Source organism: Rhinopithecus roxellana, chromosome 9 (assembly GCF_007565055.1).
Source record: "Rhinopithecus roxellana isolate Shanxi Qingling chromosome 9, ASM756505v1, whole genome shotgun sequence".
In the NCBI taxonomy this organism is placed as follows: Eukaryota; Metazoa; Chordata; class Mammalia; order Primates; family Cercopithecidae; genus Rhinopithecus; species Rhinopithecus roxellana.
Window position 1 is genome coordinate 88,876,761 of NC_044557.1, and position 21,910 is coordinate 88,898,670.

The window sequence follows — 21,910 nt, forward strand, 5'->3', positions numbered from 1 at the left end:
TCTTGTGAATTTTTATTTTAATATTTTTAAGTTGATTATAATAGTTTTTACCTATAAAATTTTAAAAATATTATTAAAGAATTCTCGTTTTGCCCATTTTGTGTTTCCCTAATGATATTCAATTATAGATGACTATATTTTATATTATTTTTGAATAAAAAATTAAACACACGAAAAGCACAACAAAATACACAGCAATTTTAGAAGAATTTATTTAATTCTGGACCCTCTTAGCTTCTCATTCTGTGCTGTCTGCTCTCTCACAGACAATGTCATCCACTTTTTTTTTTATTTGGAGCACCAACTAGGTCTCCATTTCTAAAATGTTACTGTCCACCTAAATCCTACTGCTCAGGTCCATACCCATATTGCAGCCTTCATACAAGACATCTAACAAGACATCAATATTTTACAGGTAACTCAAATAATGCTTGTGCAATATTAACAAGTGATTCTAACTCCACTGTTCATTGTTTTAGAGAACACCACCATACCTAAGCTAGAAATGTAAGAGAAATGCTTGACTCTTCCCTTTCTCTCACATCCATTTCACATTTGAAACCATATTCTCAACATTTGAATCCGCCCAAGACTCTCGATTCCTTCTCTCTAAGTTTTGCCCTGTCTCTTGGCCAAACATCATATTTTCATAGGATTATTGCAGTGGTTTCCTAAGAAACGTCCTGTCCTAAAGTCTTACATGACTGATGACACTCCTCAAGATTAAATACCCAGCCGTATTCCTTACCTCATATCCTATATTCTTCCCCACTTTACTTAGTGCTTATGTAATTTGCCCCAAATCATACAGTTTTTGTCAATTAAATTGAGATCTATCTGCAAGTTTTTATGTTCTTAATCAACAGAGCATGCTGCACTTTCTTGAACCCCTAAACCTTGCAGCACGTTGTTCCTTTTGTACAGGAATACTACTGTTTCCTACTCTTTCCTTACCTCATTTTTTTCCTTGGATCCCATCACTGGATTATGTACACATCACTATGTATCACACCTCTACTGCCCTGCACGCCCTCCCCCATATTAGAATGGTCATTGTGCCTTACTGCAAGTGTGTAATTGTTTCTTCTCATTTCCAGTCTGTGGGCTCTTTAAGTGTGTTGCTACACTTACCTTGTCACTCAAGCTCCCGGCATAATGTCTAACCCATAAAAAGTGCTCAAGAAATATGTGCTAATTGAGCAAATGAATGGATAGATAATATAGGAAACAATGTGGCATCTTCCTCTTAAACTCCTCCCTAGACCCTTCGGAGGCCAAATATATCAGGTACTAGTTCTGTGGTTTTGTCAGGAAATGCCCAAATCCTTAGAAGATTAATTATGAGCCAATCCTATAATAAGCTTTTTTTCTAAGATTTTTTTAAAAGAGCCATTAGAAATCTAACTTAGCTTCCCATGCATCTATAATAATAATGATGACGATAATGATCATTATTATAGTGAAGATAAAGATAATAATAATGTCAAGGTTAGATCGAAAGAGCTTAATTTTAGAATAAAACCATAAAGCAATTGTATTCTTTTTCACAACTGCCTCTACAACCTTTCCTATTTGCTTCTTTTCCCTAATCAAATTTGATAAAAACTAAGGTGGTTTCTACCACACATATGGCCACTTCAAATAAAATAATGACCTTTTATAACAAGAATGGTCTTAGTTCTGTCTCATTCAAACTCTGAACTTCATACACAATCCTCAATTCTTTTCTTCCCCAGCCACGGTCAGCTGAAAGAAATCAGCCTGCAGTAGGAGAGGAAACCCTTAACTGCATCTTCTACAGAATAAAAGCTGAGGGTGGGAGGAAGGGTAAGAAAGGAAGATAAATCTCATTCTATTGAAGCTGGAATCAAATTCTAACGCTCACAAGGGGTGGTTAATAAAATCCTCTCTGGGCCGGGCGCGGTGGCTCAAGCCTGTAATCCCAGCACTTTGGGAGGCCGAGACGGGCGGATCACGAGGTCAGGAGTTCGAGACCATCCTGGCTAACACCATGAAACCCCGTCTCTACTAAAAAATACAAAAAAAAAACTAGCCGGGCGAGGTGGCGGCGCCTGTAGTCCCAGCTACTCGGGAGGCTGAGGCAGGAGAATGGTGTAAACCCGGGAGGCGGAGCTTGCAGTGAGCTGAGATCCAGCCACTGCACTCCAGCCCGGGCGACAGAGCGAGACTCCGTCTCAAAAAAAAAAAAAATAGGCCGGGCGCGGTGGCTCAAGCCTGTAATCCCAGCACTTTGGGAGGCCGAGACGGGCGGATCACGAGGTCAGGAGATCAAGACCATCCTGGCTAACCCGGTGAAACCCCGTCTCTACTAAAAAATACAAAAAACTAGCCGGGCGAGGTGGCGGGCGCCTGTAGTCCCAGCTACTCGGGAGGCTGAGGCAGGAGAATGGCGTGAACCCGGGAGGCGGAGCTTGCAGTGAGCTGAGATCCGGCCACTGCACTCAGCCCGGGAGACAGAGCGAGACTCCGTCTCAAAAAAAAAAAAAAATAAAAAAATAAAAAAAAAAAATAAAAATAAAAATAAAAATAAAAAAAATAAAAAAAATAAAAATAATAATAATAATAATAATAATAATAATAATAAAATCCTCTCTGGATTGGGGAAGTAGTCAAAGCTTACACTTTTTTTTCTAATGCACCATTTTTATGGTATCCTTGGAGATTCACATTGCTGGGGATTTTTTTATCCTCAATGATGCAAAAGCTATTGACTGCTTAAAACTCACAATTCAAGCCCAATTGTTGCAACCAATGTAGGTTTCAACCCAGGTTGTGTATCTCATGCATGTGTATGTGCCCCACTCCATACACACATGATATTAACAAGAATCATGAATCTGTGTCCATTAATTCATGGGAGTGCAGTTTCAACCTGCTATGTACTGCCATAGTCACTTCTATCTTCTCAATGCCCCTTGCATTTCCTAGGTCTAACTTCATTAGGAATATACTTTGATCTCTCAGTTTGAAAGGCCAGGAGGAACAGTATATCATGCTGTCTGAACAATCTCCTTAGAACCTCTCTCGCTTAACTTTGGATGATAGAACTCTGTGTCCCACATATCACCCCCATGATGGTGGCAGGATATAAAGTAACTCTATATCTCTCTCAACAGGTATTCTATAAATCTGAACTTCTTGTCCTCAACATTAAGCCATTTTTGCCCTTAAATTATGTGTTACAGAGGGATCACAGTCTGTTTTTCAGCTATTTTAGGTGTAAGTTCTGTCTAGATTGTCTCCTAACACTCCTGAATGCCTGAATTTTTGTTAATTGTTTTCTTGATTCTTTACCTGAAACCTCTGCTGAACATGCCATTAAAAAATTCTGTTTCATCAATCAGATCATTTGCAGGGACATGAATGAAGCTGGAAACCATCATCCTCAGCAAATCAACACAGGAGCAGAAAACCAAACACCGCATATTCTCACTTGTAAGTGGGAGTTGAACAATGAGAACACGTGGACACAGGGAGAGGAACATCACACACTGGAGCCTGTCAGTGGGTGAGGGGAGAAGGGAGAGAGAGCATTAGGACAAACACCTAATGTATGCAGGGCTTAAAACCTAGATGACGGGGTGATAGGTGGAGCAAACCGCCATGTCACATGTATACCTATGTAACAAACCTGCACATTCAGCACATGTATCCTAGAACTTAAAAAAAAAAAAAAAAAAAAAATACATATTCTGTTCATGGCTAATAAAAACATACAAAGGAAAAGAAAACACAAAACCAACACATATATACTTTTATAATTTAAAGGGCTCTGTCACATTCTCCCATTTATGTTAATATTTTTCCCTTCCCTTCCCTTCCCTAACATTCCCTCCCCTTTCCTCCCCTTCCCACCGCTCCTCTTCCCTCCTTCTCCTCTCCTCTCCTCTCCATTTAAAAAATTTTTTTTTCATGTGAGATGGAGTTTCATTCTTGTTGCCCAGGCTGGAATGCAATGGCACAATCTCAGCTCACTGCTACCTCCTCCTCTTGGGTTCAAGCGATTTTCCTGCCTCAGCCTCCTGAGTAGATGAGATTATAGGCACCAACCACCATGCCAGGCTAATTTTTTTATTTTTAGTAGAGACAGGGTTTCACCATGTTTGTCAGATTCGTCTAGAATTCCTGACCTCAGATGATCCACCCGTCTCTGGCCCCTCAAAGTGCTGGGATTATAGGTGTGAGTCACCACACTCAGTCCCATTTATGTCAATATTTTCACATTTTCTTTAATTAATCTGAAACTCAAATAATTTAATTAATCCCCAATTTCCTTAAGCAGACAGGTGGTGAAGCTGAGGCATGCGCCTAGATTTCTACCTGCTAATTCTGCATATTTCCATTTTACCACAATGCCAAGCTGTCATGCAAATGTCGTGAAGGAGGATCTTAGCAGGAAAGGTGCCACCCTAAAACTAAAGAGGATTAAGATTTGACTGTGCTGGGTGCTGAGGGGGTGTGGTGAGAAAGGTGTGCACATTGAGAGCTAAAGTCATCCTCACATGTGGAATACATTCCTGGGTCTCTTTGAATAGCCCCTTGGAGTACACTGATACTGGGGTGGTCTGGATGCAATTTTAGGTTCTAACTCATGATTTAGGGTCAGCATTTAAAGAAAAATAATTTTTATTATAGAAATAAGCTAGACAAATATGCACTCTTAGATGACTTTTGAGTAGTAATATCTCCTTGGATATTTTCATTTCTCTTGGCAGATTCAAGGCTGCAGAGAACTAGTGCTGCCTTACAGTTTTCTCCCTGGAGAGTGCTTTGCATATGATGTCAGAAAACAAAGGGGGGCTCTGAAAACTCCTGCATCCTTGACAAGATAACACAGAGAAGGGACCAAAAACAACAACAACAACAAAAAATGCCAAAAAGGTAAAAGGGAATGAGGCATGTGACACTGGCTAAATAAATCATTCTCATTGAAATTCTGTGTCATCATAAGGTTAATGAAGACGGGAATGCCCCTACCATTTACGATTTAACTTTGCTCCTATGTAAAATAAAGGTACAGCAGGAGATTAAGAATCTATCCAGACAAACTAGTTTTAAAAGAATATATTTTTTTTACCAATTCAGTACATGCCTACTGAGTACTGCTGTGCTGCCATCACTGGGCCAAGAACTGGGGATGCAAGAATTAGAAAGATGTGTTTTTTTTGCCTTCTAAAACATGTGGTCTCAGGAGTTAGGACTCTAAATGGAAAATTAAATGACATCTCAGTAGGAGCAATGGAATCATCAAGGGAATAACCTAGTAGCAGAAAGCTCAATGGAAGTCCCAGATGTCCTTACAAAGGGCCACAGCATGCTTATTGGAGTGTCTGGTAACCTGAGACAATCAGGAAGGTAGTTGCCAGGGGGTACAAATTTGACCTTGATTGGTGATGATCTCCTTCATTGTCAAGGATGGAAAGATGTAATAATTGGAATACTCAATATGGTGATGCTAATTCTAAGAATATCACCAGGAAAGTAGTAGAGTAAATTTTATTTGCTCTTCAGGAAAAAAAGACAGACATTCTATATATAAATACTTTGTATATAGATCTTCTTACACCTTTTTGTCAAGTTCAAAAGAGTCAGTGAAGGTAACCCCAAGCAATAACATCTCTTTATTATTGATTTTAATCCTTCTTTTTATATTCTGAATATAACCTGGCTGTTACATTTGCTGTAAATATTTTTCTTACTTTGTGTTCTACGTGTTTTCTTAATGATTTTAGAAATCATTAAGATTTTAATTTTAAATTAAATTTTAATTTTAATTTTAAACTTGATTAAATACATTTTATCAGTGGTTTATTGTTTTTATTGTGTGTGAGTGCATGTGTCTGTGTGGCATATCCTAATATAGAGATGTGAAGATATATTTCCATTATTTCTTCTAGAGAAGTGACTCTCAAATGGAGGCTATTTTGCCTCCCAGAAAACATTTGGTAAAATCTAAAGACATTTTTAGTTGTTAAAAAAGAAGAGGTGCTAACTGGCCAAAAATGTCAGTCCTTCAGAAGTTGAGAAATCTTACTTTATAAATGTTATGCATACGCCTATAATCCATTTAAATTAATTTTGGAACCTAGAGTGAAATAGGAGATAGGTGCATTTTTCAGCCTTAACTATGAAAAATATGTTTTCTTTACTTCATGATTACTTTGGCTACCTTGTTTAAAATTAATTATGCACAAATATGTCAATCTATTTTTAGATCTTATTTTGTCTTCTGGACTTATTTGAAACCTATTGTACACCAATTCTAAGCTATTTTGAGTACTCTAATCTTATTTTACATTTTTAAACAAGTCATCTAAATACTCCAACTTTATTTTTCCAAATTTCTTCTGCATTTCCTAATAAATACTAATATAAGACCCTCAAGTTCTACAAAAAAGAATTTTGATTAGGGTTTCGTTATGTTTATAGACAAATTTGGAGGTAATTGACGTTTTACCAACAAAGGGGCTTGCAATCCATAAATATGGTACATCTCTTCATATGCGCGTTATATAATTTGTCTCATCAAGGTTGTAAAGTTTTCGGACACCTTACATACATTTTCTTATTTTAGTACTTAATTATTTAATATATTTTTGTTAGCTACATTACATTAAGTTTATTCCTTTTATTCTTTTAATGTTGTAACTTTTATTTTAGGTTCAGAGGTGCATGTGCAAGTTTGTTACGTAGGTAAATTGCATGTGGAGGAGTTTGGTGTACAGATTATTTCATAACGAGGTAATAAGCACAGTACCCAATAGGTAGTTTCTCATCTTCACTTTCATCCCACTGTCTACCCTCAAGTAGGCCCCAGTGTATGTCATTCCCTTCCTTGTGTCCATATATACTTGATGTTTAGCTCCCACTTATAAATGAGAACATGCAGTAAATGGGTTTGTGTTCCTGTGTTATTTCACTTAGAATAATGACCTCCAGTTCCATCCTTATGCTGCAAAGAACATGATATCACTCTTTTTTATGGCTGTGTAGTGTTCCGTAGTGTATAGGTACCACATTTTCTTTATCCAGTCTTCCACTGATAAGCATTTAAGCTGATTGCATGTCATTGCTTTTGTAACTAGGCTGTGATGAATCTGGTGCATGCATGTGTGTTTATAATACAATAATTTAAGTTCCTTTGGATATATACACAATAATGGGATTGCTAAGTTGAGTGATCATTTTAAGTACTTTCAGAAATTGCCAAACTGCTTTCCACAATGGCTGAACTAATTTACAATCCCAACAGCAGTGTATAAGCATTCCTTTTTCTCTGTAACCTCACCAGCATCTGTAATTTTTTGACTTTTTAATAATAGTCATTCTGACAAGTACAAGATGATAACTCATTGTGGTTTTGATTTGCATTTTTTCTAGTGATTAGTGAAGTTGAGAGAATTTTTCATATGCTTGTTGGTTGCATGTACGTCTTCTTTTGAAAACAGTCTGTTGCTCTCCTCTCCTTACTTTTTAGTGGGGTGGTTTGGGAAGAATTTGCTTTTAAATTTGTTTAAGTTTCTTATACATGCTAGACATTAGACCTTTGTCAGATGCATAGTTGCAAATATATTCTTTCATTATGTAGGTTGTCTGTTTATTCTGTTGATAGTTTCTTTTGCTGTGCAGAAGCTCTTTAGTTTAATTAGGTCGAACTTTGTCATGAAATCTTTGCCCAGTCTTATGTCCAGATTGGTATTTCCTCAGTTATTGTCTAGAGTTTTTATAGTTTTGGGTTTTACATTTAAGTCTTTATCCATCTTGAGTCGATTTTTGTGTATACTAAAAGGAAGGGGTCCAGTTTCAATCTTCTGCATATGCTAGCCATTTATCCCATGATCATTTATTGAATAGGGGCTCTTTTGGTCCCATTGCTTGTTTCTGTAAAGTTTGCTAAAGTTCAGATGGTCAGAGGTGTGCACTCTTAATTCTGGGTTCTCTATTCTATTGCATTGGTCCTTGTGCCTTTTTGCCAGTGCCATGCTGTTGTGGTTACTGTAGTGCTGTAGTATAGTTTTAGGTTGGGTAATGTGATGTCTCCAGCTTTTTTTTTCCCCCCTTAGGATTGCCCCAGCTATTAGGGCTTTATTTATTCATTTTTTTCGTTCCATATGAATTTTAAAATAGTTTTTCTAGTTCTGTGGAGAATATCATTGGTAGCGTGATAGAGATAGCATTGAATCTGTAAATTGCTTTGGGTAGTGTGGCCATTTTAATGGTATTGGTTCTTCCTGTCTATGAGCATGGGATATTTTCCAATTTGTTTGTATCTTCTCTTATTTCTTTGAGCACTATTTCATAATTCTCATTGTAGAGGTCTTTTACCTTCCTGGTTAGCTGTACTCCTAAATATTTTATTCTTTTTGTGGCAATTGTGAATGAGATTACCTTTCTGATTTGGCTGTTGGCTTGGCTGTTGTTGGTGTATAGGAATGCTAGTGATTTTTGTATGTTGATATTGTTTCCCAAAACTTTGCTGAAGTTTATCAACTGAAGGAACTTTTGGGCAGAGAATATGGGGATTTCTGGGTGTAGAATCATACCAGCAAACAGGGATATTTTGGCTTCCTCTCTTTTTATTTGAATGTCTTTTATTTCTTTCTCTTAACTAACTACTCGGGCCAGGACTTCCAGTACAATTTTGCGTAAGAGTGGTGACACAGAGCATCCTTGTCTTTTTCTGGTTTTCAAAAGGAATGCTTCTAGCATTTGCCTATCTAGTATGATGTTGGGTGTAGGTTTGCAATAGATGGCTCTTATTATTTTGAAGTACGTTCCTTCGATGTCTAGTTTGTTAAGGGTTTTTAATATGAAGTGATGTTAAATTTTATTGAAAGCCTTTTCTGTATCTATTGAGATAGACATAAAACTTTTGTTTTTAGATCTGTTTCTGTGTTGACATTTCTTGATTTGTGTATGTTGAACCAACCTTGCATCCCATTGATAAAGCCTACTTGATTGTGGTGGATTAGCTTTTTCATATGCTGCTGGATTTGGTTTGCTAGTATGCTGTTGAAGATGCTTGCATCTATATTCATCAAAGATATTGACCTGAAGTTTTTTTTTTTTTTTTTTTTTTTTTTTTTTTTTTCTGTTGTGTCTCTGCCTGGTTTTGATATCAGAATGATGCTGGCCTCATAGAATGAGTTAGGGTCCCTCCTCTCCAATTTTTTTGGAATAGTTTCAGTAGGAATGGTACCAGATCTTCATTATACATCTGGTAGAATTTGTAAATCCATCTGATCCTGGGCTTTTTTGTTTGGCAGGCTTTTTGTTACTGATTCAATTTTGAAATTCTTTATTGGTCTCTTCAGGAATACAATTTCTTCCTGGTCCAGTCTTGGGCAGGTATATGTGTACAGGAATTTACCCATTTCTTCTAGGTTTTCTAGTTTATGTACATAGGAGTATACATGGCAGTCTCTGAGGGTTATTTGTGCTTCTGTGGGATCAGTGGTAATGTCCTCTTTGTCATTTCTGATTGTGTTTATTTGGATCTTCTCTGGGTTTTTTTCTTTATTACTCTATTAGCGGTCCAGATATCTTATGAAAAAAATCGAAACAAAGCTCCTGTATTTGTTGATCTTTTGTATGGTTATCATCATGTCAATTACTTTCAGTTCAGCTCTGATGTGGGTTCTTTCTCATCTTCTGCTAGCATTGGGGTTGGTTTGCTCTTGCATCTCTAGTTTTTCAGTTGATGTTAGGTTGTCAATTTGAGATTTTTCTAACTTATTGATATGGGTGTTTAGTGCTATACATTTTCCTCTTAACACAGTGTTTGTTGTGTTCCAGATATTCTGGTATGTTGCATCTTTGATCTTATTCAAAAAATTTATTGATATCTGCCTTAATTTCATTATTTACCCGAAAGTCATTCAGGAATAAGTTGTTGAATTTCCATGGAATTAGTTGGTTGTTAGCAAATTTTTTGATATTGATTTCTATTTTTATTGTGCTGTAGTCCCAAAATGCAGTTGGTATGCGTGCGTGTTCTCACTTATAAGTGGGAGTTGAAAAATGAGAATACCTGGACACAGGGAGGGGAACAACACTTACTGGGGCCTGTCAGGGGGTGGTTGGAGGAAGGAGAGCATTAGGGAAAAGAGCTAATGCATGCTGGGCTTAATACCTAGTTGATGGGTTGACAGGTGCAGCAAACCACCATGACACACACTTACCTATGAAGCAAACCTGTACATTCTGCACATGTACCCTGGAACTTAAGAAAATAAAGTAATTACAAACCAAGAATACTATGAACCATAATACGCCCACAAATTTTATAACCTAGATTAAATAGGCCAATTCTTTCTGTTATTATTATTATTATTATTATTATTATTATTATTATTGTTTTGAGATGAAGTCTCACTCTGTTGCCCAGGCTGGACGCTAGAGTGCAATAGCTCCATCTTAGTTCACTGCAACCTCCGCCTCCCAGATTCAAGTGATTCTCCTACCTCAGCCTCCCAAATAGCTGGGATTACAGGCATATGCCACCACGCCCTGCTAATTTTTGAATTTTTATTAGAGACAGAGTTTCACCATGTTACTCAGGCAGGTCTTGAACTCCTGACCTTGTGATCTTCCCTCCTCAGCCTCCCAAAGTGCTGGGATTACAGGCCTGAGCCATTGCACCCAGCCAGGCCAATTCTCTTAAGAGCATGAGATGTCAAAATTCACAGAAGAAAAATTAACAATCTAAATAGGCCTATATATACTAAGAAATTGAGACAATATATAATAATCCGAAGCAGAATGCATTAATCTTGAGTTCACTGGTGAATTCTATTGAACATTTAAGGAAGAACTTATACCATTCTTCAATGTCTTTTGGAGGATAGAAATAGGGAATACTTCCTACCTTATTGAAAAGGGCCAGCATTTCCCTAGTACTAAAAATGAGACAAAGCTATTAGATTAATATAGATTAACTATAGACTAATATTGCTAATGAATAAAGATGCAAAAATCCTCAAAAAATACTTGCACAATGAATACAAATAAATAAAAATAATTATACACCATTATCAAGTGGGTTTTATTTCAGATATGCAAGTCTGGATTCACATTCAAAAATCAATTATTGTAATTTATTGCCTCACTATGCTAAAAAAGAAAATTGCAATATGTATTAATAGATGAAGAATTTAACAAACTCCAACATTTATTTATGATAAAATTTACTGGCAAACTAAAAACAGAGAGAAAGTTCCTCAAATTTACAAAGAGTGTATATGAAAAACCTACTGCTAACATCTTCCTAAATAGTGAGAAACTCAAGCTTACCTACTAAGATCAGGTACAAGACAAGAATGTCCCCTACACCACTATTCTTCAACATTGTCATTAAGTCAAGAAGACAAGACAAGAAAAGAAAATGTCTATGGATTGGGAAGGAAGAAATTAAAAAAAATATTTGCAGCTGATATGATCACCTTTGTAGATAATTCAAAATAACTTACAAAAATGAAACTGCTGGAACAAATAAGTAATTACAGCAAGATTTTAGGACACAAGATTAATACATTATACAAAAGCCAATCATTTTCCTATATTCCAGCAGTGTACAAGAGGAATTTGAAAATAAAAACATATCATTAACATTAACATCCCCCAAAAGGAAATGCTTATGTATAACTCTAACAAAATATATGCAAGATCTATATGACTATGATAAAACTCTGATGAAATAAATCAAAAAAGAACTAAATAAATGGAAAAATATTCCATGTCTGTGAACAGGAAAACTCAATATTGTCAAGACGTCAGTTCTTCCCAACTTGATGTATAGGTTAAATGCAACCCTGATCAAAACTCCATGAAATTATTTCACAAATATCACTAAACTGATTCTGAAGTTTATAGAGGGGAGCAAAAGACTCAGAATAGCAAAGGCAGTCTTGAAAGAGAAGAAAAAAGTGAGAGGACTGACACTACCTGCTTTCAAATCTTATAAAGTTACAATAATCAAGACAGGATACTAATTGTGAAAGAATAGACAGACAGATCAATGGCATGAAATAGAAAGCGAGAAATATACCCACATAATTGTAACCAATTGTCCGTTGACAAAGGGGCAATCATAGGACAATGAAGCAAAGCTATTCTTTTCAACAACTGGTTAGAGAACAATTGGACATCAAGAAGCAAAAAAAAAAAAACAAACAAAAAATCTAGATGCAGACCTTATACCCTTCACAAAAATGAACTTAGAATAGATCACAAGCCTAACTGTGAAATGCAAAACTATAAAACTTCTGGAAGATAAAATAGTAGAAAACCTATATGATCTTGGATATGGCAATGACCTTTCAGGTACAACACAAAAGTTATGATCCATGAAAGAAACAATTGATAAGCTGGACATTATAATTAGAAACTTCTACTATGCAAAGTACTCTGTCAAAGGGATGAGATGACAAGTCACAGACACGTGAAGATATTTGCAAAAAAAAATTCTGCTAAAGGACTGTTATCTAAAATATACAAAGGATTCTTGAAACTCAGCAATACAAATAAACTGACCCAATTAAAAGATAGGCTAAAGAGCTTAAAAGATACATCACCAAAGAAGATTTATTGATGGCAAATAAGCATACAAAAAGATGCTTCACATCATATATCATCAGGAAAATGCAAATTAGAACCATGAGACACCCCTACACATCTATCAGAATGGCCAAAATCTGGAACACTGACACCACCAAAATCTAGCTAGGATGTGGAGCATCAGGAACGCTCATTCATTACTGATGAAAATGGCAAATGGTGCAGCCACTTTGGAAGAAATTTTGACAGTTTTTCACAAAACTAGTTATTTTTTTACCCTAAGATCTGACAATCACACTACATGGTGTTTACCTGAATTAGTTACAAAATTATGTCCACACAAAAACCTTCAAACAGGTATTTGCAGCAGTATTATTCATGACAGTCAGAACTTGGAAGAAATCAAGATATCCTTCAGTTAGTTAACTGAATGAATGATAACTAACTATGGTACATCTAGACAATACAATATTATTCATACCAAAAAAGAAATGAGCTATGAAGCCATGAAAAGACATAGATAAACCTTAAATATGTACTATTAAGTCAAATAAGCCAGTCTAAAAAGGCTACATGCTATATGATTCCATATACATGACATTCTGGAAAGGCAAACCTACGGAGACACTGAAAACTTCAGTGCTTTCAAGAGTTTGAGGGGAGGGAAGGGTGAACAGGAAGAACACAGAGGATTTTTAGAGCAGTGAATATACTATTTTGCTATTATAACGATGTGTACATATCCTTACACATTTGCCGAAACCCACAGAATATACAACACTAATCATGAGCCCTAATGTAAACTAGGGACGCTGGGTGGTTATGATATATTGGTGTAGGCTCATCAATTGTGAAAAATGTACCACTCTGGTGAGGGAGGTTGGCAATCAGAGAGTCTGTAAATGTGTAGAGAGAGAGAGTATATGGGAAATCTCTTTCTGTTTCTCTTAATTTTGCTGAGAATCCAAAATTGGTCTTAAAAGTGTCCGAGAAACTGAGCCAAGAGCTATAAATTCAGTTATCACTTAACAGACAAAACTCCACTAGGGTAGTTTTTCCTCTCAGAGTCTAGAAGAGTGATTTCAATAAATACCTGGCAAATAAATGAAGAAAAAAATGCTTGGATGTTTTTTAGCTCATCAGTATATTAAAGTTCAAAATTATTATAGAGTTAATAGATCCCTTTTTGCAGGTACAGTTCTTGAAACACTATTATAGGAGAAACATTAGAAGTGTTCTAAGATAATAGCAAGGAAATAGAAGGAAGGTGAGGCCAGCTTGAATGCTTAGCACTTATTACTCACATGATAAGAAGACACTCCATGGAAAGTAGCTCTGTTATGCACCACACAATGTCTACACCAGTGTCAACAGGTGTACCAGGCCTCTGCGAGGACCCCAAACCTTCCTCCAGATTCATGTCAAGCATGTTCTGCATTGGTGAAATTTCACAGAAAAAAGTGTTTATTCCTATGCAGAATACGGTTTTAAGAAGATATAAACATTTTAGCATGTCAAACGGAGTCTTCCTCACATCATGCCCGAACGTAAAAAAAAAAAAAAAAAGTAGTGATGTGAATGCAGACAATACTTGCAGTCAGCAACATAAATTATGGATTGTATTAGATTGGCTCAAAAGTGGTTGTAGTTTTTGCCATTGAAAGTAATAGCAAAAACTGCAATTTTTTTTCAGCAACCTAACATATGCCACAATTATTTATTTTCTGTAATAGTATAATGATTACATTGTCATTATGATATGAAACAAAATCCAAATTGCAATCATCACCTTGGGGTACTGTGAGAATTATTTTGAAAACCAACTGGGACTATGCCTCCCCAGCCATACTACTGACCCTTGAATGGAAGCAGTTTTAAACACACAGGTTGATTACAGCTGCAGTGCTAGGAAATCAAATTTATCAATTCAGTGCCAAGCTAAGTAGTTCAAAGAATGAAACATTTAATGAATAAGTCACAGTTTCCAAAAATCTATCATAATACATGAAGTTAGGCCAGTCTCTCAAGAGTGATGGAGTGATGATAGAATTACCACGTGGCCAGTTTTGCTGACTAAATGTGCGGACTCAATGACCATTGGGTACTCTATAATGCCTGGATCTCTATTGAACCCTGCTTAGGGTTTAACTAAGTATAAAAGAAAAAGAGATAATCCCCAGCATTCAATTTTATAGAATTCAAATTCCAAAGCCCAAAGGCTTCAGAAAGACATTTAAAAACAGATTTAAATTGAAGAAATGAATCTCCTGTCGTTTGGCCCCTCGGCAAGGAAGATCATCCTTCAACTAATTAGCAGAAGAAATGAGCCTGCACTTTAACCTACTTACTTTCAGAATTTTATCATCCCTAGTCTACCTGCTTTAATTAAGTGTATTTAAAGTTTGTGCAAAAAGATTTAATTAGACTTAAATACAATGCAGTGCTGGGAATCACAGAAAGGGCATGTACACCTTAAAAAAGCTCATCATCATGGACCAGGGTTAACCTTGTGCCCTCTGAGATGTAAGCTCTATATTTTCCCTAAAAATGTGGAAGTCTTACAAATGTTTTCTTGGCTCCTTCTACCTCTTAATCATTTTATAAAAAATAATGTCCCTGAATTGGCTCAGCCTAAAATCATGGAATATTGTAACAGGAAAGGGTCTTAGTTTTTATCTAGTCCAAATTCCTTGTTTTGGTTATAAGACACAGAGGCTTCAAAAGAGTAAAAACTTGTCCAAGGAGGCGGTATGTCTGTCTGATAGTGACAGAGCTCAGAACAGAAACCAATTCCCCACACTCCAGAATCAGTTCCCACTTCGCTACATCACATTTCAGAGTTTTAATTCTATGTGGTAAGCATTTCTTGTCAGCTGTTCAAAACCATCTATTTGCCAAGCACAGTGGCTCGCACTTGTAACCTCAGCACTTTGGGAGGCCAAGGCAGGAGGATCTCTTGAAGCCAAGAGTTCAGTACCAACCTGGGCAACATACTAAGTTCCTGTCTCTACAAGAAAATCAAAAATTACTCGGGCATTTTGGTGCATGACTGTAGTCCTAGTTACTTGGGAGGCTGAGGCAAGAGGATTCCTGAGCCCAGGCAGTCGAGGCTGCAGCAAGTTGTGGTCATGTCACTGCACTCAGCCTGGGAGACAGAGTGAGATCCTGTCTCAACAACAACAGCAAATATTTATTCATTTAGAATTTGTTAATAACTTCCTATTAGTGAGAGCAACCATGCCACGTAATGGAGCTCTCTTATTTTCAAAACCCACACATCATTTGACAATTGTTTGGACAAAATACTTGGGAGTCTACCTTGACTCTTGCATTTCAAATACATGGTATTTATTTTGTTCACTTCATTTATGATTTATGATTTTTGGTTAGTAGATGATCCTGACAGTACCTTCAATAAGGCAACACAAAATCGAGAGAAGAAATGAAAACTAAGGATTATCAAGTTCACAAATTGCACAAAGTTGGGGAATAAAATTAAATTTCTCACAACTCTAAACACTCTTTGATATATATATATAAATTTAGTACACATGAACAGAAAGAAATAACTTGGACAAAGTCCCAGTGAATTTCGTATTCTGGATGGGGTGGTACTCACAGCACATCACTGACAATGTTCAGGTTCTCTGAATATATTTGAGGACAACAAACACAGCATATGGAGAGAAGCTACAGAAACGCACAATAAAAGAAGCTTTTCTGATCTTTGCTTTTATGATAACCTAGAGGTTTATTATACTTTTCTGAGGCATTCATTACCCCAATCATAATCAAACAATTATAATCATGTGTCACTTAATGACAGGGATGTATTCTGAAATGTGTCCTTAGGTAATTTTGTTGTTGTGAGAATGCTATAGAGTGTACTTATGCAAACCTGGATTGTGTAGCCTGTTACACACCTAGGCTACACAGTATTGTCGATTGTTCCTAGCCTACAAATCTGTACAGCATGTTACTGTACTGAGTACTGTAGGCAACTGTAATACAATAATAAGTATTTGTGTATCTAAACATGGAAAAGGGACAGTAAAAATACAGTATTATAATCTTATGGGAACAGTTTTGTTTTTGTGGTCTTTGACTGAAAAACCTCTATGTAGTACATAACTGTACTTGAATATCTTATTAATTCATTCATGTGCTCCTCCAATAGTTACAAAACTATGAATATAGGCCAAATGCCCAATGCTTCTCTATGTTCTAACTAGATGGATATGAACAAGAACAAAAATTGTACGTATACTCTAGAATAGAAAGAAGATAACTAATAAATAGAAAATAATTTGTTAATAAGCATTCAGTGTTGTGGAGAAATGAAACATAGGATAAGTGGGGACAGAGAGCAACAGGGAAGTTTTTTTTAAACATGGGAAGACCAAGGGATTCTTTTTTGGTCAGACACCCTTATAATGTGCAGGGATATGATAGGGAAGCATCTGAGAAAAGAATGGTTCAGGCAGAACAAGATTGCCACATACAAAAGGCACAAGAAGAGACTCCATTTGGAATGCTTGAGAAATGACAAAAAGGTTGGTGTCATCTGAGCAGAGTGAGCAAGGAAAGTAATAAAAATAAAATTAAAGAGGTAAATTCCTAGACAAGATTATATAAAGCCTCATAAATCATGGCAGGTTATTGGATTTTATTATAATTGTGATGAAATGTCATCAGAAAGCTGAAATCAGGAAAGTGGCATGAGCTCTTATGTTTATTTTTAAATATAAATTCAGATTTTCAGACAAGCTACAAAAATAGTACCAAAAGCAAGCATATACTCTCTACCTAGAATCATTCATTTTTGACATGTGGTCTGATTTGTTTTACCTGTGTCCCCAACTGAATCTCGTCTCGAATTGTAGCTCCCATAATCCCCATCTATCATGGGAGGGACCCACTGGGTTGTAATTGACTCATGGGGGTGAGTTTTTCCCATGCTGTTCTTGTGATAATGAGTAAGACTCATGATATCTGATGGTTTTATAAAGGGCAGTTCCCCTCACACCCTCTCTTGCTTACCACCATGTAAGATGTGACTTTGCTTTTTCTTCACCTTCCATCTTGATTGTGAGGCCTCTTCAGTCATGTGGAACTGTGCATTAGTTAAATCTCTTTTTTTTTAAGAAATTGCTTAGTCTCATGTATGTCATTATTATGAAAACTAGTACAGCAAATTGGTACCAGGAGTAGGGTGCTGCTGTAAAGGTATCTGAAAACGTGGAAGTCACTTTGGAACTGGGTAACAGGCAAAGGTTAGAATAGTTTGGAGGGCTTAGAAGAAGACAGAAAAATGTGGAAAAGTTTGGAACTTTCTAGAGACTTGGAGGGCTCAGAAGACAAGAAGATGCGGGAAAGTTTGGAACTTCCTAGAGACTTGTTGAATGACTTTAACCACGATGCTGATAGTGATATGGGCAATAAAATCCAGGCTAAGGTAGTCTCAGATGAAGATGGGAACTTATTGGAAACCAAAACAAAGGTGATTCTTGTTATGCTGATAGCATTTTGCCCCTGCCCTAGAGATCTTTGGAACTTTGAACTTAAGCTAGAGAATTTAGGGTATCCGGTGTAATAAATTTCTAAGCATCAAAGTGTTGAAAATGTGACTTGTGTGCTCTTGAAAGCATTCAGTTTTATTTATTCACAGAGATTTGGTTTGGGATTAGAACTTATTTTAAAAGGGAAGCAGAACGTAAAAGTTTAGAATATTTGTAGCCTGATGATGCAATAGAGAAGAAAAACCCATTTCTGAGGTGAAATTCAAGCCCCTGAAGAAAAACACACAAGTAACAAGGAGCCAAATGTTAGTCTCTAAGGCAATGGGGACAATGTCTCCAAGTCATGTCAGAGGTCTTCACAGCAGCCTCTCCCATCACAAGCTGGGAGGCCTAGGAGGAAAAATATGGGTGAGTGAGCCAGGCCCAAAACCTTGCTGCTTTGTGTAGTCTCAAGACTCAGTGCCCGGCATTCCAGCTATAGCTAAAACGTGTCAATCTACAGCTCAGAGCGTTGATTCAGAGGATGCATGTCCCAAGCCTTGGTGGCTTACACATGGTGTTGGGCCTGTGGGTGCACAGAAGTCAAGAATTAAGGTTTGGGAACCTCCACCTAGATTTCAGAGGATGTATGGAAATGCCTGGATTTCCAAGATAGGTGTGCTGCAGGAGCAGAGCCCTCATGGAGAACCTCTGCTAGGGCAGTGCAGAAGGGAAATATGGGTTGGGAGCCCCCACACAGAGTGTCCACTGGGTCACTGCCTAGTGGAGCTGTGAGAAAAGGGCCACCATCCTCCAGGCCCCAGAATGGTAGATCCACCCGCAGCTTGTGCTGTGTGTCTGAAAAGGCTATAGACACTCAATGGCAGCCGGTGAAAAAATAGCCAAACAGGCTATATCCTGCAATGTCACAGGGATGGAGTTACTCAAAACCATGGGAACCTGACTCTTGCATCACCATGACCTGGATGTGAGACATGACATCAAAGGAGATCATTTTGGAGCTTTAAGATTTGACTTCCCCACTAGATTTTGGTCTTGCATGGGGCCTCCATCCTCTTCATTTTGACCAATTTCTCCCATTTGGAATGGCTGTACTTACCCAGTGCCTGAACTACCATTGTTATCTAGGAAGTAATTAACTTGCTTTTCATTTTACAGGTTCATAGGCAGAAGAGACTTGCCTTGTCTCAGATGAGACTTTGGGCTGTGGACTTTTGAATTAGGGCTGAAATGAGTTAAGACCTGTGGGAAGGCATGATTGGTTTTGAAATGTGAGAACATGAGATTTGAGAGGGGCCAGGGGCAGATGATATGGTCTGGCTGTGTCCTACCCAAAAGTGTCACTGGGGGAACCTGCTAGGAGGTAATTGAATCATGGGAATGAGTTTTTCCTGTGCTGTTTTTGTGATAGGAAGTCTAACTAGATCTGATGGTTTTATAAAGGGTGGTTCCCCTGCACACACTCTTGCCTGCTGCTGTGTCAGGCATGACTTCGCACTTTCTTCTTCGCACCTTCTGCCATGATTGTGAGGCCTCCTCAGCCATGTGAAACTGTGAGTCCATTAAAACTCTTTCCTTTATACAGGTATGTCTTTATTAGCAGTGTGAGAACAGGCTAATACATAGTCCCATTTGCTTTATTAATCTTTATCTCACTCGCCACATATGTCTCAAATTATGCACACACACACACACACATGTATTTCTCAATTATTTAACAATAACTTGGAGATATAAAGTATTTTTATAAGAATAAGAAGAATGCTTTAAAAAATACAGTACCAAAGTCAGAATAGTTAATATTGATACATAGTACTAGTACTATAAAATCCAGTTAACATTTACCATGTTTTATAACTGTTACAATAATAATTTCATGTTTATTTTACTTTTTTCAGGACTAGGATCACATATTGCATGTAGTGGTCATTTTTTTAATCTCCTTTAAACTGGAAGTCCTCAGCCATTTTTAGAGTTTCTAGACTTTTATGTTTTTAAAGTACAGCACAGTTATTTAATATTACTGAATTTGTGTTTGTCTAATTTTTTCTCATAAAACTCATGTTATGTATTTTTGCAATGAATCAAATCAAAGTAATGATGTGTGTTTTTTAATGGAACTTATTAGAAGGTATGTGGCTTTGGTTCTTTCGCATCTTCAGAGTGAAACTACATTATTTGGTGTAATCAGTCTTTTAATTTTACCCTTTTCAGTGAGTGTATATTGGAATATCATTATGGTTTTCATTTCCCTGATCACAGTAGTTGAGTGTTTTTTGTGTGGTTTTTGTACATTCACGTATTTTTCTTTGTGAAGTGTCTGTTCGTATGTTTTGCCCATCTTTATTGGAATATCTTATTATTACTGAGTTGTGCAAGTTCTTAATATAGTTTGGATACAGATTTTTTAAATATAAATAATATCTTCTTATCTGCTACTTGCCAATTCATTTTTCTAATGACATCTTCTGTTGGAGAAAACAATTAATTTTGATTTAGATTAGTGTGTCATTTCTAGTTTTTCTAGATAATGTATTTCCTATATTATAAGCCCATTTTAAGAAAATTTTGCCTACTTCTAAGTTGCAATGATAATGATATAGTACTATGTTATTTTCTCAAAATCTTTATAAATTTAGCTTTAGTATGCAAGTATATAATCTGTCTCTAAATGATTTTTGTTTGTGGTTTAAAATCATGGCCAAGACCTAGGTTTTGGCTTTATATATATTTTTAATATGGATAAGTAGTTCCAACATCATTTATTGAAAATAGTTGTTTTTTTTTTTTCTCATTAAATGTTCTGTTGTCTTTTAATTGACTGTGCAAGTGTGGGTCCATTTCTGTACTGTTTTTCTACTGTGCTTATCTACTTTCTTATTCTTATGCTAGAACTACACTGTCTTGACTCTGGTAGCATAAGCCCTACCTGTTTCAAGGCCCTTTGCATTCCCCTGTAAAATCTGTATTTATATTCTCAATTTTTTCAAAAATTAGTTCAGGATTCTGTTTATGTTCGCATTGAATCTGCAGAATAATTTGGGAAAATTTGGCATCTTAACAATGTTTGTATTTGTAATCAGTGCATATGGTATGTCTCCATTTACGTAGATTTTTCTTAATTTCTTTCAGAAATATAGTTTCCAGGGCATAGATCTTGTGTGTCTATTGTTAAGATTGTTTCTAAGTTATATGTCTGAAGTTGTTATGCATACATACATTCATCACATTACATATATAAATTAAATATTTTATGTATATTGAATTTGTTTTTTTAATTTCCACTATCCAGTGGCTTGCTATGATAATTCAGAAATACAAGTAACTGTGGCATATTAATTTTGTGTTCTAAGCTTTGCTGAATTTATTTTTAAATTATAGTATCCTTCCTACAGGTTTTCTTACAATCTCTGTGGAAACTATTTTATCTGCAAACTGAGGTAAATTTACTTCTTCTTTTCTGATTCATATGATTCTTATTTTTCTTGACTTCTTTCACTGGCCAGAATGTCCAATGCAATGTTAAATAGAAAGCAGCCCTTTTTTTCAAAATTTCTAGGGAAAGAGTTTAACATATGGCTAAATAATGTTAATTTATATTAGATATCCTTCATAAGGATGAAGATATACCCTTCTATTTTAATTTACTTAGTGTTTCTTATCAGAATTGAGTGTTGTTATCTGTCAAATATTTTTATGCATCTATTAAGATATCCATGTGGTATTTCTCTTTTATATTATTTTATATTATATTATAGTCTCTTTTACTCTCTATGACAAATTCGATTACCTGATTTTTTAATGCTAACCAAATT